Source organism: Pongo pygmaeus, chromosome 12 (assembly GCF_028885625.2).
Source record: "Pongo pygmaeus isolate AG05252 chromosome 12, NHGRI_mPonPyg2-v2.0_pri, whole genome shotgun sequence".
Lineage (NCBI taxonomy): Eukaryota > Metazoa > Chordata > Mammalia > Primates > Hominidae > Pongo > Pongo pygmaeus.
In genome coordinates, this window is record NC_072385.2 from 29400942 (window position 1) to 29426668 (window position 25727).

Consider the following 25727-nt stretch of genomic DNA (forward strand, 5'->3'; position numbering starts at 1 on the left):
CAAGGTCAGGAGATTGAGACTATCCTGGCTAACACGATGAAACACCATCTCTACTAAAAAAATACAAAAAAAAAAAAATTAGCAGGGTGTGGTGGTGGGTGCCTGTAGTCCCAGCTACTCAGGAGGCTGAGGCAGGAGAATGGCATGAAACCGGGAGGCAGAGCTTGCACTGAGCCAAGATCGCACCACTGCACTCCAGCCTGGGTGACAGAGCGAGACTCCATCTCAAAAAAAAAAAAAATTTTTTTTCAAAACACCAACTTTTGCCTTTGTTGGTTTTCTCTACTCTTTAAAAATGATTTTTAAAAGAATTAATAGTGGTTAAAAAAAAGATTTACCAACTTAACGTGTTTTTTTTTTTGAACCAGAGTTTCACTCTTGTTGCCCAGGCTAGAGTGTACTGGTACGATCTCCACTCACTGCAACCTCCACCTCCAGAGTTCAAACGATTCTCCTGCCACAGCCTCCTGAGTAGCTGGGATTACAGGCATGTGCCACCATGCCCTGCTAATTTTGTATTTTTAGTAGAGACAGAGTTTCTCCATGTTGGTCAGGCTGGTCTCCAACTCCCAACCACAGGTGAATGCCCGCTTCGGCCTCCCAAAGTGCTAGGATTATAGGCGTGAGCCACCACACCCAGCCCAACTTAACCTTTTTTTTTTTTGAGATGGAGTCTGTCACCCAGGCTGGAGTGCGGTGGCATGATCTCGGCTCACTGCAAGCTTGCCTCCCGGGTTCACGCCATTCTTATGCCTCAGCCTCCCGAGTAGCTGGGACTACAGGTGCCCGCCACCATGTCTGGCTAATTTTATTTTATTTTTGTATTTTTTAGTAGAGATGGGGTTTCACATTGTTAACCAGGATAGTCTTGATCTCCTGACCTCGTGATCAGCCCACCTCGACCTCCCAAAGTGCTGGGATTACAGGCATGAGCCACCACACCCGGCCCAACTTAACCATTTTTAAGTGTGCAGTGCAGTAGCCTTATGTTGTTGTGCAATATATCTCCAGAACGTTTTCATCTTTTATTTCTATTTATTTATTTATTTATTTATTTATTTATTTATTTATTATTTTGAGACACGATCTCGTTGTCACCCAGGATGGAATGCAGTGGTGCAATTATAGGTCTCTGCAACTTCAAACTCTTGCGCTCAATCCTCCTGCCTCAGCCTCCCAAGTAGCTGAGGACTACAGGTGTGCACTACTGAGCTGGGTTAATTTTTTTTTTTTTTTTTTTTTTTTTTTTTTTTTTTTTTGTAGAGAGAGAGTCTTGCTTTGTTGCCTAAGCTGTTCTTAAACTCCTAGCTTCAAGCAATCCTCCCACCTCGGCCTCCCAAAGTGCTGGGATTACAGGCGTGAGCCACCACTTGGCCCAACTTTATCTTTTAAAACTTGAACATCTATGCCCATGAAACAACTACTCTCCATTTCCTCCTCTCCCTAGTTTCTGGTGACCACCATTTGATTTGCTGTTTCTGTGAATTTGACTACTTTAGATACCTCATATAAGTGGAAGCATACAGTATTTGTATTTTTGTGACTGGCTTATTCCACTTAGCATGATGTCCTCAAGGTTCTTCCATGTTATAGCACGTAACAGAATTCCTTTCCTTTTTAAGGCTGAGTAATACTCCCTTATTTGTATACACCACATTTTGTTTATCCACTCATCTGTTGATGGATATTTAGGCTGCTTCTGCATGTTGGCTATTGTGAATAATACTGCTATAAATCAAATAGCAAATATCTCTTAAAGTGCAATGTGCAAATATCTCTTAAAGACCCTATTCTCAATTCTTTTGGATATATGTCCAGAAATGCATATGGCAATTCTATTTTTATTTTTCTGAGAACCCATCAGATTGTTTTTGGTAGTAGCTACACCATTTTGCATTGCACAAAAGCTCCAGTTTCTGTGCATCCTCTTTAACACTTGTGATTTTCTGCTTTTTTGATAGTAGACATCCTAATGGGTGTAAGATAATATTTCCTTGTGATTTTGATTTGCATTTCTCTAATGATGATTAGCAATGTTGAGCATTTTTTGTTTTGTTTTGTTTTTGTTTTTGTTTTGAGACACAGTCTCACTCTGTCACTCAGGCTGGAGTACAGTGTTGCGATCTTGGCTCACTGAAACCTCTGCCTCCTGAGTTCAAGCTATTCTGTGCCTGTGCCTCCCAAGTAGCTGGGATTACAGGTGCCTGCCACTATGCCCAGCTAAGTTTTGTATTTTTTTTTGAAGGTTTCAAAATGTACTTTATTTCTTCAATAATGCCATAACTTAATGGGTACACAGTGTTTTAACTTGGTATCAATTATGAGCTGTTTTTTAAACAATTCATTATTATACCAGCTGGGATGATTACTGATCTCTCCGTTCCTTTGGGGTGACTCTGCCAGTAGGGTCCAGGTTCCATTCTATTCTGATTTGTGTTGCTACATATGTCCATATAGCAATACAGAAAGTGGCTCCACTATCTAATACAGCATTATCGTATTGTCATGAAAATCAGGTGAACTTTTCTGGTGGCTCTGCCTTGCCATTGTTTGCTGAATGCTTTGATCTTGGAGATGACTTAGTGCATTTTTTGACCAGTGAAACATCGTGAAGGTGAAGATCGAACTGTGGGAATGCAGCTGCTGCTTTGGTGCAAATTCCAATTTTTGTATTTTTAATAAAGATGGGGTTTTGCCACGTTGGCCAGGCTGGTCTTGAGCTACTGACCTCAAGTGATCCACCACGCCTTGGCCTCCCAAAATGCTGGAATTACAGGCATGAGCCACCGCACCCAGCCTAAGCATCTTTTCTTATGCTTTTTATACATTTCTGTATCATCCTTAGAAAATTGTCTAGTCCAGCCTTTCGCTCACTTGTTTGCTGTTGTTGAGGTCTCTATTGTTTTTCTAGTTTCTATTTCACTAATTCCAGCTTTGACCTTTATGTCCTTCCTTCTGCTTGCCTTAAGCACAGTTTGCTCTTTTTTTTCCCCAGGCTATTGATTTGAGATCATTTTTTTAAGTCCACTGATATTCAAGGTAATTATTGATAGGTAAAGATTACTACTGTCATTTAAAAAATTGTTTTCCTGGCTGGGCGTGGTGGCTCACGCCTGTGATCCCAGCACTTTGGGAGGCCGAGGCGGGTGGATCACCTGAGGTCAGGAGTTCAAGACCAGCCTGACCAACATGAAGAAACCCCGTCTCTACTAAAAATACAAAATTAGCCAGGTGTGGTGGCACATGCCTGTAACCCCAGCTATTCAGGAGGCTGAGGTAGGAGAATCACTTGAAATCAGTGGGGGGAGGTTGTCGTGAGCCAAGATCATGCCATTGCACTCCAGCCTGGGCAACGAGTGAAACTTCATCTCAAAAAAAAAAAAAAGTTTTCCAGATGGGCACAGTGGCTCATGCCTGTAATTCCAGCATTTTGGGAGGCCGAGGTGGGCAGATCACTTGAGGCCAGGAGTTTGAGACCAGCCTGGCCAACATGGTGAAATCCTGTCTCTACTAAAAATACAAAAACTAGTCCCACGAGGTGGTGACCACCTGTGGTCCCAGCTACCCGGGAGGCTGAGGCACAAGGATTGCTTGAACCCGGGAAGCAGAGGTCACAGTGAGCCAAGATTGCACCACTGCACTCCACCAGCCTGGGTGACAGAGTGAGATGGTGTCTCAAAAAAAAATTGTTTTCTAGTTGTTTCATAGATCCTTTGTTCCTTTCTTCCCCTCTTACTGTCTTCCTTTATGATTCAATGACTTTCTGTAGTGGTATGCTTTGGTTACTTACTTTTTAGAGGTCATTATTTTTTTTAATATAGTCTTTATAGGTATACATTTCCTTCTTAATGTTGCTTTAGCTGTATCCCATAAGTTTTTGTGTGCTGTATCTTCATTTATCCATCTCAAATTTCTCTAATTTTCTAATTTCACATGTCGTGATTTCTTCTCATTTCCTGTGTACTTTCTAATTTCCCCTGTGATTTCATTTTTCTTTTCTTTTTTTTTTTTTTTGGAGTCAGAGTCTCGCTCTGTCACCCAGGCTGGAGTGCAGAGGCACAATCTCGGCTCACCACAAGCTCCACCTCCCGGGTTCACACCATTCTCCTGCCTCAGCCTCCTGATTAGCTGGGACTACAGGCACCTGCCACCATGCCTGGCTAATTTTTTTTTTTTTGGATTTTTAGTAGAGACGAGGTTTCACCGTGTTAGCCAGGATGGTCTCGATCTCCTGACCTCATGATCTGCCCACCTCAGCCTCTCAAAGTGTTGGGATTACAGGCGTGAGCCACCATACCCAGTTTCCCTTGTGATTTCTTATTTGACTAACTGGTTATTTAGAAGTGTGTTGTTTAATGTCCAAATGTTTGTGAATTTCTCAAATTTCTGTTGTTGATTTCTAATTTCATTCCATTCTGGTCAGAACACATATGCTTTATGATTTCAATTCTTTTAAATTTATTGAGGGTTTAGGAGTACAAAAGGCTTATTGAAAAAAGAATCATTGAAGTTTTTCTTATGCTCTAGCATATGGGTTATGCTAAAGAGTTTTCCAAGTGCACTTAAGAAGAATGTGTATTTTGATATTGTTAGGTGGAATTTTCTATAGATGTCTATTTGGTCTAGCTTGTTTAACCCATTGTTGAAGTCTTGTATTTTCTTGATGGTCCCTGTCTAGTGGATCTGTCCATTATTGTTTTTAAAATACATTTGACGGTTGAAAGCAAAAATTAGGCCAGGCATGGTGGCTCACCCCTATAATCCCAGCACTTTCAGAGGCCAAGGCGGGCAGATCACTTGATGTCAGGAGTTCGAGACCAGCCTGACCAACATGGAGAAACCCCATCTCTACTAAAAATACAAAAATTAGCCAGGCATGGTGGCACATGCCTGTAATCCCAGCTACTCGGGAGGCTGAGGCAGGAGAAGCACTTCAACCTGGGACAGGAGGTTGTGGTGACCCGCGATCACGCCATTGCACTCCAGCCTAGGCAACAATAGCAAAACCCTATCTCAAAAAAAAAAAAAAAAAAAAGAAGGAAAGAAGGAAAGAAAGAGAAGAAAGCAAAAGCAAAAATTATAACATTAGTGGAGTTACAATGCATGTAAATGTAATAGAAAACATCTATAATGTAAAGAGGGAAAGGTAAAAATACCTATCCAGCTGTAAGATTTCTACATTCCACTTAAGTGGTAATATGTTCATTCTGTGAAAAATTAAGTGTATTGTAATCCCTAGAGTCACCATTTAAAAAACTATTCAAAGAGATATATTCAAAACCAATATATGAAATAAAACAGAATGCTAAAAATCATTTAAATAACCAAAAAGGAGGTGAAAAGTGGTAAGCAGAAGGATAAAGAATGGAGCAAAAAAAAAAGTAATAAGATGGGGCTGGGCCCAGTGGCTCACACCTGTAATCCCAAAACTTTGGGAAGCTGAGGTGGGTGAATCACTTGAGGCCCGGAGTTTGAGATCAGCCTGGCCAACATGGTAAAACCCTGTCTTTACTAAAAATAGAAAAATCAGCTGGGCATGATGGTACATGCCTGTAATCCCAACTACTTGGGAGGCTGAGGCACCGGAATCGCTTGAGGCTGGGAGGCTGAGGTTGCTGTGAGCTGAGATGGCACCACTGCTCTCCAGCCTGGGTGACAGGGCAAGACTCTGTCTCAGAAAAAATGAAATAAAATAAGATGATAGACATATATCCAAACACATAAATAATTACAGTAAACATCAATGGACTAAACCTAAATCTCAAAAGACATCATCAGAATGGGTAAAAGCAGTGCCCAGCCATATGCTATTTACAAGAAACTTGCTTTACTTTTTAAAATTTTTTTCATTTTTAAAAAAATGTTTTGCATTTATTTATTTATTTATTTATTAGAGACAAGGTTTTGCTCTGGTGCCCAGACTGGAGTGCAATGGAATGATCATAGCTCACTGCAGCTTCCAACTCCTGGACACAAGAAATCCTCCTGCCTCAGCTTTCCCTGTAGCTAAGACTACAGGCATGTACCATCATATCTGACTAGATTTTTTGTTTTGTTTTGTTTTTTTTATAGAGACAGGGGCTCACCAGGTTGCCCAGGCTAGTCTCAAACTACTGGCCTCAAGCAGTCCTCCCACCTCAGCCTTCCAAAACACTGGAATTACAAGCAATAGCCACCATACCCAGCCAAAACTTGCTTTAAATATTATATATATAGGTTAGAAGTAAAGAATAGAGGCCGGGCAGAGTGGCTCATGCCTGTAATCCCAGCACTTTGGGAGGCCGAGACGGGTGGATTGCTTGAGGTCAGGAGATATACACCAGCCTGGCCAACATGGTGAAACCCCATCTCTAACAAAAACACAAAAATTAGTCAGGTGTAGTGGTGTTGCCTGTAGTCCCAATTACTCAGAAGGTCGAGGCAGGAGAATCACTTGAATCCGAGAGGTGGAGGTTGCAGTGAGCTGAGATAACGCCACTGTACTCTAGCCCAGGTGACAGGACAAGACTCCATCTCCAAAAAAAAAAAAAGAGGAAAAGATATAGCATGGAAATATTAACCAAAACAGTTGGTGTGGCTATGTTAATATCATACACAGCAACTTCCAGAGCAATGAAAATCATTAGGGACAAAAAAGGATCATACATCATGATAAAATAGTTAATTCACCAAGGAGATATAATAATCCTAAATAGTTTGCATCTTACACCACAGCTTCAAAATTCTCAAAGCAAATAGACAAACCCAAAATTACATTTGGAGACTTCAATGCTCCTCTCTCAATCACTGATAGAACTATTAGAAAATCAGCAAAGAAGGCTAGGTACGGTGGCTCACGCCTGTAATCCCAGCACTTTGGGAGGCCAAGGCGGGCAGATCACAAGGTCAGGAGATCGAGACCATCCTGGCTAACACGGTGAAACCCCATCTCTACTAAAAATACAAAAAATTAGCCGGGCATGGTGGCGGGTGCCTGTAGTCCCAGCTACTTGGCAGGCAGAGGCAGGAGAATGGCATGAACCTGGGAGGTGGAGCTTGCAGTGAGTCGAGATTGCGCCACTGCACTCCACCCTGGGCAACAGAGTGAGACTCAGTCACAAAAAAAAAAAAAAAAAAAAAACAGAAAACGAAAATCAGCAAAGAAGAGGAGAATTAAACAGCACCACTAGCCAACAAGATCTAATTGAACTTTGAGGAACACTCTACCCATAAACAGCAGACTATACATTATTTTCAAGTGCACATAGAACCATTCACCAAGATAGACTATATCCTGGGTCATAAAACAAGCCTTAACATACTTAAATGAAGTGAAATCATGCCAGGTATGTTCTCTGACCATAACAAAAGTAGACCAGGAATCAATAAGACAAACAATAGGAGAATCCCTGAACATTTAAACAACAGACTTCTAAATTAATCTATGTATCAAAGAGAATATCTGAAGGGAAATTAGAAAATATCAATATCCCTCATGAAATTAGATGCAAAAACCCTAAAAAAGATTGCAAACTGAATCAAGTAGTTTACAAAATGTCAATACATATTCAGTCATTCAAAGCCATGAGGTCAGGCGCAGTGGCTCATGCCTGTAATCCCAGCATTTGGGGAGGCTGAGGCAGGCAAATCACTTGAGGCCAGGAGTTGGAGAACAGCCTGGCCAATATGGCGAAACCCCATTTCTACTGAAAATACAAAAATTATCTGGATGTGATAGCACATGCCTGTAGTCCCAGATACTCAGGAGGCTGAGGCTTGAGAATCACTTGAAGCCAGTAGGCGAAGGTTGCCATGAGCCAAGATCATGCCACTGCACTCCAGCCTGAGTGCCAGAGCAGGACCCTGTTTCAAAAAACAAAACAAAACAGCAACAAAAAATGCTAGTAGGCAAATTCATAAAGACAAAAAGCAGAGTTAGGGTTACCAGGGGCTTGTGGAGTGGGGAGTGGGGAGTAATTGTTTATTAGGCACAGAGTTTCTATTTGAGATGATCAAAAAGTTTTGGAAATGGATAGTGATGATGGTTACACAACATGGTGAACAAACTTAATGTTACTGAATTGTACACTTAAAAACAGTTAAAATGGTAAGTTTTATGTTATGAGTATTTTACCACAGTAAACAAACAAATGCATCACAACCAAATAGGGTTTATCCTGGGACTTTCAAGGATGGTATAACATATATATATATATTTTTTTGAGACAAAGTCTCACTCTTGTCCGCAGGCTGGGGTGCAATGGCACTATCTTGGCTCACTGCAACCTCCACCTCCCAGGTTCAAGCGATTCTCCTGACTCAGCTTCCTGAGTAGCTGGGATTACAGGTGCCTGCCACCATGCCCAGCTAATTTTTGTATTTTTAGTAGAGACAGGGTTTCACCATGTTGGCCAGGCTGATCTTGAACTCCTGACCTCAGGTGATCCACCTGCCTCAGCCTCCCAAAGTGCTGGGATTATAGCCATGAGCCACTGCTCCCGGCTAGATGGTATAACATTTTAAATCAATCAATGCAGTCATATTAACAGTGTAAAGAAGAAAAATTACATGATCATATCAATTGATGTAGAAAAAGCATCTTACATAATTCAATGTCCATTCATGATAAAATCTGTCAGCAAACTAGGAATAGGAAATTTCCTCCATCTGACAAAGGCATCTATAAATATCTGTGGCTGGCTGGGCACAGCTGATAAAGGCATCTATAAATATCTGTGGCTAGCCAGGCTCTAGCCTGTAATCCCAGATGTTTGGGAAGCCAAGACAGGAGGATCGCTTGAGCCAGGGAGTTTGAGACCAACCTGGACAACTTAATGATACCTCATCTCTACTAAAAATCAAAAAATAAAAAAAAAATAGCTAGGCATGGTGGTTAATGACCTAATTAACAGTGAAACTCTTTCCCCTTAAGATCAAAAAGACTTTTATCACTAAGTAGGAGAGAATATCCTCTCACACCAGTCTTATTCAATATTTTACTAGAAGTTCAAGATGTTGAAATAAGACATAAAAAAAAAGAAAGAAACGGCATACAGATTGAAAAGAAAGATCTAAAACTGTCCCTCTTCACAGATAACATTACTGTTTATGTGTAAAAGCTCAAATAATTTACAATTAATCTCCTAGAATAGGGAAGTTTAGCAATGTCACAGGATACGAGGTTGTATTTCTCTATACCAGCAATGTAAAATTTAAAGCTGAAATCTAAAAAAAAATAGCATTTACATTAGCTTTATAAAAACAGAACTTATAACTTAACAAAACATGTACAGGTTGTATATGCTCAAAACCACAGAATACTGTTGCAACTGAAGAAGATCTAAATAAATGGAGAGACATACCATTCCTATGAATTGGAAGACACAGTAAAGGCGTCAATTCTCCCCATATTGATCTATAGATCAAACACATTTCCAATCAAGTTCTTAGCAGATTTTTTCATAGATATAGATAATTAAATTAGAGAATGTAGGTGGAAAATCAAAGGAACTAGAATGTGATAACAATTTTGACAAAGAAGTATAAACTTGGAGGAATCACACTACCATCTTTAAACCTTATTATAAAGCTATAGTAGGCCGGGCGCAGTGGCTCACACCTGTAATCCCAGAACTTTGGGAGGCCAAGGTGGGTGGATCATTTGAGGTCAGAAGTTTGAGACCAGCCTGGCCAACATGCTGAAACCCTGTCTCTACCAAAAAATACAAAAATTAGATGGGCATGGTGGTGCCCACCTATAGTCCCAGCTACTCAGTGGGAGAATTGTTTGAACCTGGGAGGCAGAGGCTGCAGTGGGCCTAGATTGCACCACTGCACTTTAGCCTGGGCAACAGAATGAGACCCTGTCTCCAAAAAAAAAAGCTATTGTAATCAAGAAAGCGAGGTATGTGCAAAGAGATAGATACATAAATCAATGAAAAAAAAAAGATAGTCCAGATATAAATCCACACTAATATGGCATTTGATATTTACAAAGGTGGTACAGCAATCTTTGTAAATTGATTTTACAAATCAATTTACAAACATATGAGAAAATATGTAAACATAAGAGTGTAAAACATATGAGAAAATCTTACTGACCTAGGGTTAGGCAAAGAGTTCGTAGACATGACACCAAAAGGATGAGTTATAATAGAAAATAATGGCTAAGTTGAGCTTTATTAAAATTAATGGCTGGGCACGATGGCTCACGCCTATAGTCCTAGCACTTTGGGAGGCCAAGGAGGGCAGATCATGAGGTCAGGAGATCAAGACCATCCTAGCTAACACAGCGAAACCCTGTATCTACAAAAAATACAAAAAAATTAGTCAGGCGTGGTGGTGCACGCCTGTAGTCCCAGCTACTCGGGAGGCTGAGGCAAGAGAATCGCTTGAACCCGGGAGGCGGAGGTTGCAGTGAGTCGAGATTGTGCTCCCGCACTCCAGCCTGGTGACCCCGTCTCAAAAGAGGAAGACACCATCTCAAAAAAAAAAAAAAAAAAAAAACAGGCAGCCAGCCCACAGACTATGGCTATAGTTTGTTGACCCTTGTCCTAGAAAAATTAAAACTATGTCCATTGAAAAACCTTTATACAAATGTTTACAGAAGCTCTATTCATAATCACCAAAAACTGGTAACAACCCAAATGTCCTAAAAATGGTAAATGTACTAGTGGTATATCCATACTATGGAATATTATTCAGCAATGAAAACAAAAACTATTTCTACAGGCAGCAACTTTGGATGAATTTCCAGGGCATTATGCTGAGTGAAAGAAGCCTGTATCAAAAGGCTACATAACATATAATTCCATTTATATGGTATATAATGTGTAATCAGTGGTAAGGGGGTGAGTGGAAGGTATAACTATAAAGTAATAACATGAATGAGTTTTTAGAATGTTGGAATTGTTACGTATCCTTACTGTGGTAGTGGTTACATGAATCTGGACATACGTGTCTTAAAATTTGTAGAACTGGCTGGGCAGGTGGTTCATACACATAATCCCAGAATTTTGGGAGGCTGAGGTGGGTGGATCACCTGAGGTCAGGAGTTTGAGACCAGCCTGGCCAACATGGCAAAACTCCATCTCTACTAAAAATACAAAAATTAGCTGGGCGTGGTGGTGCATGCCTGCTATCCCAGTTACTCAGGAGGCTGAGGCAGGAGAATCGCTTGAACCCAGGAGGCGGAGGTTGCAGTGAGCTGAGATTGAACCACTGCACTCCAGCCTGGGTGACACAGTGAGACTCCATCTAAAAAAAAAAAAAAAAAAAATTGTAGAACTATACACGCCCTGGCTGGGTGTGGTGGCTCACACCTGTAATCCCAGCACTTTGGGAAGCCAAGGCAGCTGGATCACAAGGTCAAGAGATTGAGACCATCCTGGCCAACATGGTGAAACCCCATCTTTACTAAAAATACAAAAATTAGCTGGGCGTGGTGGTGCATGCCTATAATCTCAGCTACTCAGGAGGCTGAGGCAGGAGAATCGCTTGAACCCAGGAGGCGGAGGTTGCAGTGAGCCGGGATTATGCCACTGCACTCCAGCCTGGCAACAGAGTGAGACTCCATCTCAAAAAAAAGAAAAAAAAGAAAAGAAAAAAAAGAACTATACACCCCCCAAATGGGCAACTTTTCTATATGATTATATACTGAAAATACCTGTATCGATTATAGTTTTTTAAAAAAGTAATCACCACTTTGTGCACCTGTTTCCTTACCACCTAATTCCTCCTTTTCCATGGGCGGGTGGGTTTTGGTCTGTACCACTTTTTTCAAAAGTGAGCTTTTAGAGGAGGAGGCAGAGCAGATGTCTGAATAGAACCCTCCAGCAAGCATCACCCCAACCCTCTGCCCTGCAGGAACACCAAATGGAACAACTATCTACATAAAAAAGCACCTTCCTAAGACACAAAGATCAGATGAGTGATCACAGTACCTGGTTTTTAACATCATATCAAGGAAAGAGGCACTGAAGAGGGAAGGAAAGACAGTCTTGAACTGCTGATGCCACCTTTCCCCCATCTCCCCAGTAGTAGCAGCAGCCTCATGACAAGAGAGAATCTGTGTGATTTGGGGAGGGAGAGTGCAGTGATTGTGAGACTTTGCCTTGGAACTCAGTGCTTCCCTGTAACATCGGAAAGCAACACAGAACAGAATTCAGCAGGTACCCTTGGAGGGAGCATTTAGACCAGCCACAGCCAGAAGGGAATTATCCATCCTAGTTGTCAGAACCTGAATTCCAGCAAGCCTTGCCACCATGGGCCAAAGTGCCCTGGTGTCCTAGGGCACTAAACTTAAAAGGCAGTCCAGGCCACAAGGACTACAATTTCTTAGCAATTTTGGTGCTATGGTTTTTTGGACTCAGAGCCAGTGAACTCCGGGTGCACATAACCTAATGAGACACCAGATGGGGTGGCTGAGAGCCCAGCACCCCAGGGAGTACAGCTGGGGTAGCATGGCTGTGGGAGAGACTCTTTTCTTTTCTTTTTCTTTTTTTTTTTTTTTTGAGACAGGGTCTTGGTCTGTCACCCAAACTGGAATGCAGTGATGCAGTCATGGCTCCCTGCAGCCTTGACCTCCCAGGCTCAAGTGATCCTCTCACCTCAGCCTCCCCAGTAGCTGGGACAACAGACATGTCCCACAATGCCTGGCTAGTTTATTTTTCTCTGTAGAGACAGGGGTCTCACTATGCTGCCCAGGCTTCTCTCAAACTCCTGGGCTAAAGCAATCCTCCTGCCTTGGTGGCCCAAAGTGCTGGGATTACAAGTATGGGCCACCATGGCTGGCCAAGACTTTTTTCTTCTGTGGGAAGAGAGCAGAGGGGAGAGTAAAGAGGACTCTATCTTGCAACTTGGATACCAGCCCAGCCACAGTAAAATAGGGCACCAGGCAGAGTCCTGAGGCCCCCATTTAAGCACTAGCTCCCAGATGACATTTTGGGACACACCCTGGGCAGGAAGGGAACCCACTGCCTTGAAGGGAAGAACCTGGCCCTGGCAGAATTCATCACCTGCTGACTAAAGAGCACTTGGGCCTTGAATAAACATCAGTGGTTGCCAGGCTGTACCCACTGTGGGTCTTGGGTGAAACACAGTGCCATGCTGGCCTCACGTGTGACCCAGTGCATTCCCAGCTATGGTGGCCATGGGGAGAGGCTCCTTCTGCTTGATGAAAGGAGAGGAAAGAGTAAAGGGGACTTTGTCTTGCAGCTTGGGTGCCAGCTAGGCCACACTGAGATAGAGCAACAGGTGGGCTCCTGGGGTCTCTGATTCCAGGCCTTGGCTCCTGTGTGGCATTTTTGGACTTGCTCTAGGCAAGAGGGATCCCTTTGTCCTCAAAGAAGAGACCCAGCCTGGCAGCAATCACCAGAAGCTGGCGATTCTGGTGATTCCTCATCACAAGGAAATGATAAGTATTTGAGGTGATGGATATGCTAAATACCCTGATTTGATCATTACGCAACTTATCCCATAAATCTATGCAATTCTTATGTGTAAATTAAAAATAAACCTTTTACAAAATACATAATTTCCTATAAGTAAAGAACACACAAAAAAGGAGAGGCCAGAGAATTGAATCCAGCCATCTAAATGGACATTGAACCCACTCAGCATGACAGACTCAAGAATAAGACTTTGAGACAAGTGTGAATGTTTTCATTGAAAAAGAGAGGATCCAGGAGGTCTGAAAGGACAAGCCAGGGACATGGTGGCTCATAGCACAAGCTTCTAAGGAGCAAGAGATTTTCTAATAGGAAGAGAGAAATAATGGTTTTAAAGGAATTAGAAGGAGCAAGGAGAAGAAATACCCCACCCACATTCTCACCCTGAAGTACTTTAGAGTTTGAAAGAATGAGTAGTCTCTACTTGAGATACAAGGGAAACAGTGTCCTCAAGAGAAATGCAGGTACAGTTAAAGCCAGGAGTCACAGGGGACTGTCAATAAAGAAGCACTCCCAGGAAATAGGGGAGTTTGCTGAATCATGTAGCTGGACTTCCAGGGAGTACAATGGAAGGTTTTGTCAAATAAGAGAGGAAAAGGACATTGGGGAAAAATCAGATATTATAGTGATGTTGATGAAAAGAGTTAAACTTTGAAGATGGCCGAATAGGAACAGCTCTGGTCTATAGCTCCCAGCGTGAGTGATGCAGAAGACAGGTGATTTCTGCATTTCCATCTGAGGTACTGGGTTCATCTCACTAGGGAGTGCCAGACAGTGGGCGCAAGACAGTGAGTGCAGTGCACCGTGCACAAGCCAAAGCAGGGCGAGGCATTGCCTCACTCAGGAATTCCAAGGGGTCCGGGAGTTCCCTTTCCTGGTCAAGGAAAGGGGTGACAGATGGAGGGCACCTGGAAAATCGGGCCACTCCCACCTGAATACTGTGCTTTACCGATGGGCTTAGAAAACGGCACACCAGGAGATTATATCCCGCGCCTGGCTCAGAGGGTCCTGCACCCACGGAATCTCGCTGATTGCTAGCGCAGCAGTCTGAGATCAAACTGCAAGGCGACAGCGAGGCTGGGGGAGGGGCGCCCGCGATTGCCCAGGCTTGCTTAAGTAAACAAAGCAGCCAGGAAGCTCAAAATCGGTGGAGCCCACCACAGCTCAAGGAGGCCTGCCTGCCTCTGTAGGCTCCACCTCTGGGGGCAGGGCACAGTCAAACAAAAAGACAGCAGTAACCTCTGCGGACTTAAATGTCCCTGTCTGACAGCTTTGAGGAGAGCAGTGGTTCTCCCAGCATGCAGCTGGAGATCTGAGAACGGGCAGACTGCCTCCTCAAGCAGGTCCCTGACCCCTGACCCCCGAGCAGCCTAACTGGGAGGCACCCCTAAGTAGGGGCAGACTCACACCTCACATGGCTGGGTACTCCTCTGAGACAAAACTTCCAGAGGAATGATCAGACAGCAGCATTCGCGGATCATGAAAATCCGCAGTTCTGCAGACACCGCTGCTGATACCCAGGCAAACAGGGTCTGGAGTGGACCTCTAGCAAACTCCAACAGACCTGCAGCTGAGGGTCCTGTCTGTTAGAAGGAAAACTAACAAACAGAAAGGACATCCACACCAAAAACCCATCTGTACCTCACCATCATCAAAGACCAAAAGTAGATAAAACCACAAAGATGGGGAAAAAACAGAGCAGAAAAACTGGAAATTCTAAAAAGCAGAGCACCCCTCCTCCTCCAAAGGAACGCAGTTCCTCACCAGCAATGGAACCAAGCTGGACGGAGAATGACTTGGCGAGTTGAAAGAAGAAGGCTTCAGAAAATCAAACTACTCTGAGCTACAGGAGGAAATTCAAACCAAAGGCAAAGAAGTTGAAAACTTTGAAAAAAATTTAGATGAATGTATAACTAGAATAACCAATACAGAGAAGTGCTTAAAGGAGCTGATGGAGCTGAAAGCCAAGGCTCGAGAACTACGTGAAGAATGCAGAAGCCTCAGGAGCCAATGTGATCAACTGGAAGAAAGGGTATCAGTGCTGGAAGATTAAATGAATGAAATGAAGTGAGAAGGGAAGTTTAGAGAAAAAAGAATAAAAAGAAATGAACAAAGCCTCCAAGAAATATGAGACTATGTGAAAAGACCAAATCTGCATCTGATTGGTGTACCTGAAAGTGATGGGGAGAATGGAACCAAGTTGGAAAACACTGCAGGATATTATCCAGGAGAACTTCCCCAATCTAGCAAGGCAGGCCAACATTCAGATTCAGGAAATACAGAGAACGCCACAAAGATACTCCTCGAGAAGAGCAACTCCAAGACACATAATTGTCAGATTCACCGAAGTTGAAATGAAGGAAAAAATGTTAAGGGCAGCCGGAGAGAAAGGTCGGGTTACCCACAAAGGGAAGCCCATTAGACTAACAGCGGATCTCTCATTAGAGAAACTCTACAAGCCAGAAGAGAGTGGGGGCCAATATTCAACATTCTTAAAGAAAAGAATTTTCAACCCAGAATTTCATATCCAGCCAAACTAAGCTTCATAAGTGAAGGAGAAATAAAATGCTTTACAGAGAAGCAAATGCTGAGAGATTTTGTCACCATCAGGCCTGCCCTAAAGGAGCTCCTGAAGGAAGCACTAAACATGGAAAGGCAAATCCGGTACCAGCCACTGCAAAATCACGCCAAAATGTAAAGACCATCGAGACTAGGAAGAAACTGCATCAACTAACAAGCAAAATAACCAGCTAACATCATAATGACAGGATCAAATTCACACATAACAATATTAACTTTAAATGTAAATGGACTAAATGCTCCAATTAAAAGACACAGACTGGCAAATTGGATAAAGAGTCAAGACCCATCAGTGTGCTGTATTCAGGAAACCCATCTCATGTGCAGAGACACACATAGGTTCAATATAAAGGGATGGAGGAAGATCTACCAAGCAAATAGAAAACACAAAAGGCAGGGGTTGCAATCCTAGTCTCCGATAAAACAGACTTTAAACCAACAAAGATCAAAAGAGACAAAGAAGGCCATTACATAATGGTAAAGGGATTAATTCAACAAGAAGAGCTAACTATCCTAAATATATATGCACCCAATAGAGGAGCACCCAGATTCATAAAGCAAGTCCTGAGTGACCTACAAAGAGACTTAGACTCCCACACAATAATAATGGGAGACTTTAACACCCCACTGTCAACATTAGACAGATCAACGAGACAGAAAGTTAACAAGGACACACAGGAATTGAACTCAGCTCTGCACCAAGCGGACCTAATAGACATCTACAGAACTCTCCACCCCAAATCAACAGAATATACATTTTTTTCAGCACCACACCACATCTATTCCAAAATTGACCACATAGTTGGAAGTAAAGCACTCCTCAGCAAATGTAAAAGAAGAGAAATTATAACAAACTGTCTCTCAGACCACAGTGCAATCAAACTAGAACTCAGGATTAAGAAACTCACTCAAAACCACTCAACTACATGGAAACTGAACAACCTGCTCCTGAATGACTACTGGGTACATAAAGAAATGAAAGCAGAAATAAAGATGTTCTTTGAAAACAATGAGAACAAAGACACAACATACCAGAATCGCTGGGACACATTCAAAGCAGTGTGTAGAGGGAAATTTATGCACTAAATGCCCACAAGAGAAAGCAGGAAAGATCCAAAATTGACACCCTAACATCACAATTAAAAGAACTAGAAAAGCAAGAACAAACACATTCAAAAGCTAGCAGAAGGCAAGAAATAACTAAAATCAGAGCAGAACTGAAGGAAATAGAGACCAAAAAAAAGCCCTTCAAAAAATTAATGAATCCAGGGCTGGTTTTTTGAAAAGATCAACAAAATTGATAGACCGCTAGCAAGACTAATAAACAAAAAAAGAGAGAAGAGTCAAATAGATGCAATAAAAAATGATAAAGGGGATATCACCACCGATCCCACAGAAATAGAAACTACCATCAGAGAATACTACAAACACCTCTACGCAAATAAACTAGAAAATCTAGAAGAAATGGATAAATTCCTTGACACATACATCCTCCCAAGACTAAAGCAGGAAGAAGTTGAATCTCTGAATAGACCGATGACAGGATCTGAAATTGTGGCAATAATCAATAGCTTACCAACCAAAAAGAGTCCAGGACCAGATGGATTCACAGCCGAATTCTACCAGAGGTACAAGGAGGAACTGGTACCACTCCTTCTGAAACTATTCCAATCAATAGAAAAAGAGGGAATCCTCCCTAACTCATTTCATGAGGCTAGCATCATCCTGATACCAAACCCGGGCAGACACACAACCAAAAAAGAGAATTTTAGACCAATATCCTTGATGAACATTGATGCAAAAATCCTCAATAAAATACTGGCAAACCGAATCCAGCAGCATATCAAAAAGCTTATCTACCATGATCAAGTGGGCTTCATCCCTGGGATGCAAGGCTGGTTCAATATATGCAAATCAATAAATGTAATCCAGCATATAAACAGAACCAAAGACAAAAACCACATGATTATCTCAAGAGATGCAGAAAAGGCCTTTGACAAAATTCAACAACGCTTCATGCTAAAAACTCTCAATAAATTAGGTATTGATGGGATATATCTCAAAATAATAAGAGCTGTCTATGACAAACCCACAGCCAATATCAAACTGGAAGCATTCCCTTTGAAAACTGGCACAAGACAGGGATGCCCTCTCTCACCACTCCTATTCAACATAGTGTTGGAAGTGCTGGCCAGGGCAATCAGGCAGCAGAAGGAAATAAAGGGTATTCAAATAGGAAAAGAGGAAGTCAAATTGTCCCTGTTTGCAGATGACATGATTGTATATCTAGAAAACCCCATTGTCTCAGCCCAAAATCTCCTTAAGCTGATAAGCAACTTCAGCAAAGTCTCAGGAGACAAAATCAATGTGCAAAAATCACAAGCATTCTTATACACCAATAACAGACAAACAGAGAGCCAAATCATGAGTGAACTCCCATTCACAATTGCTTCAAAGAGAATAAAATACTTAGGAATCCAACTTACAAGGGACATGAGGGACCTCTTCAAGGAGAACTACAAACCACTGCTCAATGAAATAAAAGAGAACACAAACAAATGGAAGAACATTCCATGCTCATGGGTAGGAAGAATCAATATCATGAAAATGGCCATACTGCCAAGGTAATTTATAGATTCAATGCCATCCCCATCAAACTACCAATAACTTTCTTCACAGAATTGGAAAAAACTACTTAAAGTTCATATGGAACCAAAAAAGATCCCGCATTGCCAAGTCAATCCCAAGCCAAAAGAACAAAGCTGGAGGCATCACGCTACCTGACTTCAAACTATACTACAAGGCTACAATAACCTAAACAGCATGGTTCTGGTACCAAAACAGAGATATAGATCAATGGAACAGAACAGAGCCCTCAGAAATAACGCTGCATATCTACAACTATCTGATCTTTGACAAACCTGAGAAAAACAAGCAATGGGGAAAGGATTCCCTATTTAATAAATGGTGCTGGGAAAACTGGCTAGCCATATGTAGAAAGCTGAAACTGGATCCCTTCCTTACACCTTATACAAAAATTAATTCAAGATGGATTAAAGACTTAAACGTTAGACCCAAAACCATAAAAACCCTAGAAGAAAACCTAGCCATTACCATTCAGGACATAGGCATGGGCAAGAACTTCATGTCTAAAACATCAAAAGCAATGGCAACAAAAGCCAAAATTGACAAATGGGATCTAATTAAACTAAAGAGCTTCTGCACAGCAAAAGAAACTACCATCAGAGTGAACAGGCAACCTACAGAATGGGAGAAAATTTTCGCAACCTACTCATCTGACAAAGGGCTAATATCCAGAATCTACAATGAACTCCAACAAATTTACAAGAAAAAAACAAACAACCCCATCAAAAAGTGGGTGAAGGGTATGAACAGACACTTCTCAAAAGAAGACATTTATGCAGCCAAAAGACACATGAAAAAATGCTCGTCATCACTGGCCATCAGAGAAATGCAAATCAAAACCACAATGAGATACCATCTCACACCAGTTAGAATGGCAATCATTAAAAAGTCAGGAAATAACAGGTGCTGGAGAGGATGTGGAGAAATAGGAACACTTTTACACTGTTGGTGGGACTGTAAACTAGTTCAACCATTGTGGAAGTCAGTGTGGCGATTCCTCAGGGATCTAGGACTACAAATACCATTTGACCCAGCCATCCCATTACTGGGTATATACCCAAAGGACTATAAATCATGCTGCTATAAAGACACATGTACACGCATATTTATTGTGGCACTATTCACAATAGCAAAGACTTGGAACCAACCCAAATGTCCAACAATGATAGACTGGATTAAGAAAATGTGGCACATATACACCATGGAATACTATGCAGCCATAAAAAATGATAAATTCATGTCCTTTGTAGGGACATGGATGAAATTGGAAATCATCATTCTCAGTAAACTATCGCAACGACAAAAAAACCAAACACCGCATGTTCTTGCTCATAGATGGGAATTGAACAATGAGAACACATGGACACAGGAAGGGGAACATCACACTCTGGGGATGGTTGTGGGGTGGGCGGAGAGGGGAGGGATAGCATTAGGAGATATACCTGATGCTAAATGATGAGTTAATGGGTGCAGCACACCAGCATGGCACATGTATACATATGTAACTAACCTGCACATTGTGCACATGTACCCTAAAACTTAAAGTATAATAAAATAAAAAAAAACAAAACAAAAGAGAAAAGAGTTAAACTTTGTAAAATATTTGAAGAGATTGATTCTGGGCCAAATATGAGTGACCATGGCCCATGACATGGCCCTCGGGAGGTGCTGGGAATATGTGCCCAAGGTGGTTGGGGCACAGCTTGGTTTTTTATGTTTTAGGAAGGCATGAGACATTAATTGCATTTCAGAAATACATTGGTTTGGTTTAGAAGGGTGGGACAACTTAAAGTGGGGGCTTCTAGGCTGTAAGTAAATTTAAACAATTTTTTGGTTGACAATTGGTTGAGTTTGTTTAAAGACTTGGGATTGATAGGAATGTTTAGCTTACAGATAAAAGATTGTGGAGACTAAGTTTTATTGCGCAGAGGAAGCTCTCACATAGCCAACTTTAGAGAGAGCAGGTTGTAAAATATTTCTTATGGGACCTAAAAGGGTGCCTGGCTCTTAGTTGATTATCTCCTGGATCTGGAAAGAAAGGAAGGAAAACAAAGGGGGAGGGGGTTCTCTATAGAATGTGGATTTTTTCCCACAAGAGACTTTGCAGGGCAATTTTAAGGTATGGCAAGGAGATATATTTTGGGGTTAAATATTTTTTCCTTGTCTTATAATGTTATGCCAGAGTTAGATTGAAAAGTAAGTCACAGGCCGGGCGCGGTGGCTCACACCTGTAATCCCCGCACTTTGGGAGGCCGAGGCGGGTGGATCACGAGGTCAGGAGATCGAGACCATCCTGACTAACACGGTGAAACCACGTCTCCACTAAAAATACAAAAAAATTAGCTGGGCATGGTGACGGGAGCCTGTAGTCTCAGCTACTCAGGAGGCTGAGGCAGGAGAAGGGCGTTAACCCGGGAGGCGGAGCTTGCAGTGAGCCCAGATCCCGCCACCGCACTCCAGCCTGGGTGACAGAGTGAGACTCCGTCTCAAAAAAAAAAAAAGAAAGGAAAGACAAGAAAAGTAAGTCACAATATACAGGGTTAAATAAAACTCATCTGACGAGAATTTAAGGTTTGTAGGGCATGAATCTCTAGACCCCTTAGGTAGGAATTTGGGTAAGATAAAACATTAGAGCTTAGTCCTCTGTAATAAAAGTATCCTTGAGAATAGGGGAATAAAGGAGCTTATGCTTTGGATGGTGATCAAAGAAACCAGTAATGTTCAGCAGAGAGGGTTTCTGCATCAGACAAAAGTGCAGCCTCCTTAATCATCTGGCAGGGAGCGAGGCATCTCAGGTAGGGAACAAGGAAATCCAAATCTAGTTATTAGGCGCTCAGGAGTGGGTAGTCATCCTACCAGCTGTGACTCTTACGTTTCTGGTTCTAGTTAAAAGCATCAAACCAAGGAACACAGGGGCCGGGGTAAGCTAGGAAACGCCCAGGTCTGCTCTGACGCGCCCCCTGCAGGATCCCGTCCAGACACGCAGGAGCGACCGCTGGTGCGCGCTTGGGGCCGTTTTGCGTTCCCTCCTACCTGCCCTCTCCTGCCCCAAGTTCTAGCCCCACCTGCTTTGTCACCCACCGCCAGCCTATGGAGGTTCCCTCTCTGGTCCTTCGTGTCCCGTGGGTAAAATGGACGTAGCATGTCTAATTGCGCATGTTCCCGCAGTGATGTGAGGGACTGAAGGGCTTTCAACGCTGCGCTGTCGTAAGGGAAGGCGCCTGGGGCACTGACTCTGTCCCGTTTTCCCAGATCCTGCTCAGAGCCTCTCTCCCAGGCCCCCGGCCCCTACCTGTATGCTAGCCCCCTGATCAGCCTTTGCCTGCTGAGGGCAAAACTACAGGGTATCCAAGAACAGGGGCTGCCATTTCCTCTGTCTTCCATTTCCCCTGTTCGGTCCTAAACCCGGAGATGGGGCCCTGTGCCGACCGGCGGGGCGCTCCCGGCTTCGGGTGGGGCGCGGGTCACAAAGCGCGTTCCGCCCTGGAACGCCCAGAGGAGATAAAAGCCGCGCAGGCCCCGCGCTCGCCGCGCACTCCGACAGTTCCGACGAGGGAGCGCTGCACTCGCTCAAAATGACTCGAAAGCTGCCCCGCCTCTCCGCCTTCCAATCCCGGCGCCCGCTCGGCGCCACCCCGCAGCGCCCTGGCAGTCAGCTCTTCTTTCCTCCCATCCGTCGCCCGTTTCTGGACCCGCAGACTACGCTCCTGTTCCATCCCACCTACTCGTCCTTCTGCCCCATCTGCTACCCGTCTCTCAACCAATTCGTCCCCGTCCACTACCCCGTCGTGGGCATCGCCCTGCCGAGCTCTTCCTGCCTGAGTCTTCACAAGGGCTGCATCTGCCGCCCGCATGTCCGTTGGGGACCCAACTTCCACTACGTCCCTCCCTATCCCCCCACGCCCCCGCCCAGCCCCTGCTTTTAGAGCCTGCCTGCAGCCCGCTCCCACCCAGCCACCCACGCGGCCCTGACGATCCAGGATCCCGCGGAGAGGACCCTGCAGGCACCGTGCTCGGGCAGCGAAGGAGCGGAACCTGGGGTCCCCGCGGCCTGGCTGTGGACACGGGGACGCAGGACCACGGACACCCACCCTCGGCCTCCGCTGCCTGCTCAGCCAGCCGCGCCAGCCTCTGCATTTGGCAATGGCTTCCCCGTGGGCCTTGGTCTGGAACCACCGAGCAAACTGCAGGCCCGAGACGGAGAAGGGAGAGCACGAGGAAGCAGCGCCTCTGCTCGCTGGGAGGGAAACGACTGGCCAAGGTGAGGCCTAACCACATGCCCATGACCTCCGGGTCTGTCCTGTGACAGGAAGCCCTTTCCTGGAGGTGTCCACGGGCGGTTGGGGTAAGGGCTGGGTCGCCAGGAGCTGGGGCTGTGGGAGCGCTGTTGCCTGGAGACTGCGTGGGACACCGTTGCCTGGAGACGGCAGATGCCCGGGGCCAGGGAGAGAGGCACCAGGGAGCAGAGAGCGCATCGAACCCGATGGAGCAACGCCAAGGCCATGGCGGGACACCCCAGGGAGAAGGTGATCCAGGATGAGGTCCGTCAGAACCAGATCTTGCAGGAGCTGTACCTCAAAGAGCTGCCAGCCCAGAACGCCTATGCGCGGCATCACGTGAACCCCTCCACGAGGTCCACAGATCACCAGGAAGCCCACGTCTTGGCATGGTAACCTGGAGGAGCCTGGAGACGCCAGGTTTCGGAATCTCATTCACCACACTGCCCAGGGATCAAGGAAGAAGGACCCAGACACAGACTGAAAACCAGGAAACTGTATGGGACTCAGAGCCCTCGCTCAACCCAGAATGCCCAGATCGCAGGCTGAACCACTGCAGGGTCTGCAATGACATTGCTCTATACAAGGCTCAGATGTGGAGCCTGGGAGAAGATGATGGCCACCAGTGGCATCCCAGCGGTGGAGTGAGGCCCCGGGTTTCATGCCCAGTGTGTGCACTGCCCCGAGAAATAAATGTTATTTTAAAGCCAAATAAATAAAATGACACTAAGTTTTAGACATTGGAATTTTGTAGCATGATTCTTCCCAGGAATTGTTCCCAATCTTCAGTCCTTCTGCAGTACAGGTGAGCGCCATGAGAGTAGCCATACTCACCTAGAGAGTAGTATGTTGGCCCTGCCTCCTCCACCACCAGTCCCTTGGATCAGGGATGGGAAAGCCACCCCAGCTAGGCTAAGAGACAGCACAGAACCAAGAGAGAGCTGTGACTGTCTCCAAATTACTGAACTGATGATGACATGCGGACTTAGTATCTGTATTAGTTTGTTCTCATGCGTCTAACAAAGACATAGCCAAGACTGGGTAATTTATAAAGGAAAGAGTTTTAATGGACTCACAGTTCAGCATGGCTGAGGAGGCCTCACAATCATGGCGGAAGGCAAAGGAGAAGCAAAGTCACACCTTGTATGGCGGCAGGCAAGAGAGCTTGTGCAGGGGAACTCCCCTTTATAAAACCATCAGATCTTATGAGACTTATTTACTACCTGAGAACAGTAGGAGGGAAACTGTCCCCACGAATTAATTATCTCCACCTGGCCCTGCCCTTGACATGTGGGGATTATTACAATTCAAGGTGAGATTTGGAGGGGGGCCGGGTCACACAGCCAAACCATATCAGTATCTGTTGGTATTCTAGACCAGGGCCAGCAGCCTACAGCCCAAGGGCCACCACCTGTTTGTAAATAATGTTTTTTTGTGTGTGTGTTTTTTTTTCCTTTTACTCTAGCCAGTGAGGAAATCACGTTTTCTAGGAACACAGTAGTGGCCATTTATTTACCTACTGTCTATAACTGCTTTCGTGCACAATGGCCAAGGTGAGTGGTTATGAGAGAGACCTCATGACCTGCAAGCCTATGTGACCAGTCCCTGAGGAACTCCAAAACTTAGGGGCTGGGTAGAAGAAAAAGCTGATAAATGACACCAGCTAAGAGAGGCTGTAGAGGGTGAAAATCAGCAGAGTGTGATATCATAAAGCTCGGGGCCTTTTAAAAAACCTGCCAGGCCAGGCATGGTGGCTCACACTTGTAATCCCAACACCTTGGGAGGCCAAGGCAGGCGGATCATGAGGTCAGGAGTTCAAGACTAGCCTGACCAACATGGTGAGACCCCGCCTCTACTAAAAATACAAAAATTAACCAGGTGTGGTGGTGCGCACCTGTATTCCCAGCTACTCAGGGGGCTGAATCGCTTGAACCCAGGAGGCAGAGGTTGCAGTGAGCCAAGGTTGCACCACTGCACTCCAGCCTGGGTGACAGGGTGAGACGCTGTCTCAAAAAAAAAAAAACCAACCAATCCCAGTGGAGGTCTAGAATTTCTATTTGGTCTGAGGAACTAAAAAGGCAGCAAGAGAGAAAAATGAAGTAACTGCATACCAAGAAGTGGCGATAGTTGAAGAAAGTCCTGACAGTGTCCAAAGCCAATGTTCTAAATGGTCTTGAGGTTCAGCCACATTCCCCAAGTGCACTTGAGACTCCCTCAGTTGTCTACACTAACTTTCTCTTTTTATTTAAACTACTTTGAGTTGGGATATCATGTTATTTGCAACCAGAGGGCACCATTACTTAATTTATTCACTCATCTGTTCCTCATTCATTCTTTCATTCAGAAGTTTCATGGAATCTTTCTGTGTGAGGCAGGATGCTGGGAATGGGTGATACAGTGGCAAACAGGACAGCCATGGGCCCTGACCTCGTAAACTTTATATTTTAATATAACAAATTAGGTTTCAGCCCCTGTGAGATGACCAAGACATCACAATAGGCCAGGTGCTCATTACAGGCTCATGCCTGTAATCCCAACATTTTGGGAGGCCAAGGTAGGTAAATCACTTGAGCCCAGGAGTTGTAGACCAGGCTGGACAACATGGCAAAACCCTGTCTCTACTAAAAAGACAAAAATTAGCTGGGCATGGTGGCATGCACCTGTAGGCCCAGCTACTCGGGTGGCTGAGGTGGAAGGATCCATTGAACCCGGGAGGTCAAGGCTGCAGTGAGCCATGATTGGGACACTGCACTGCAGTCTGGGTGACAAAGCAAGACCCTGTCTCAAAAAAAAAAAA

At 44.1% G+C, this 25727-nt stretch overlaps 1 protein-coding gene and 2 pseudogenes across 3 annotated transcripts in view; 1 reads left to right on the plus strand and 2 right to left on the minus strand.

Moving 5' to 3' along the window:
• The window catches only part of LOC129030882 (protein CREG2-like), a 76769-nt gene that overhangs the window by 16821 nt on the left and 34221 nt on the right, over positions 1-25727 (minus strand). The window lies entirely within an intron of this gene.
• Positions 2366-2607, minus strand: LOC129030887 (cytochrome c oxidase subunit 7B, mitochondrial-like; annotated as a pseudogene).
• On the plus strand, positions 22062-23650 carry LOC129030804 (cilia- and flagella-associated protein 144-like; annotated as a pseudogene).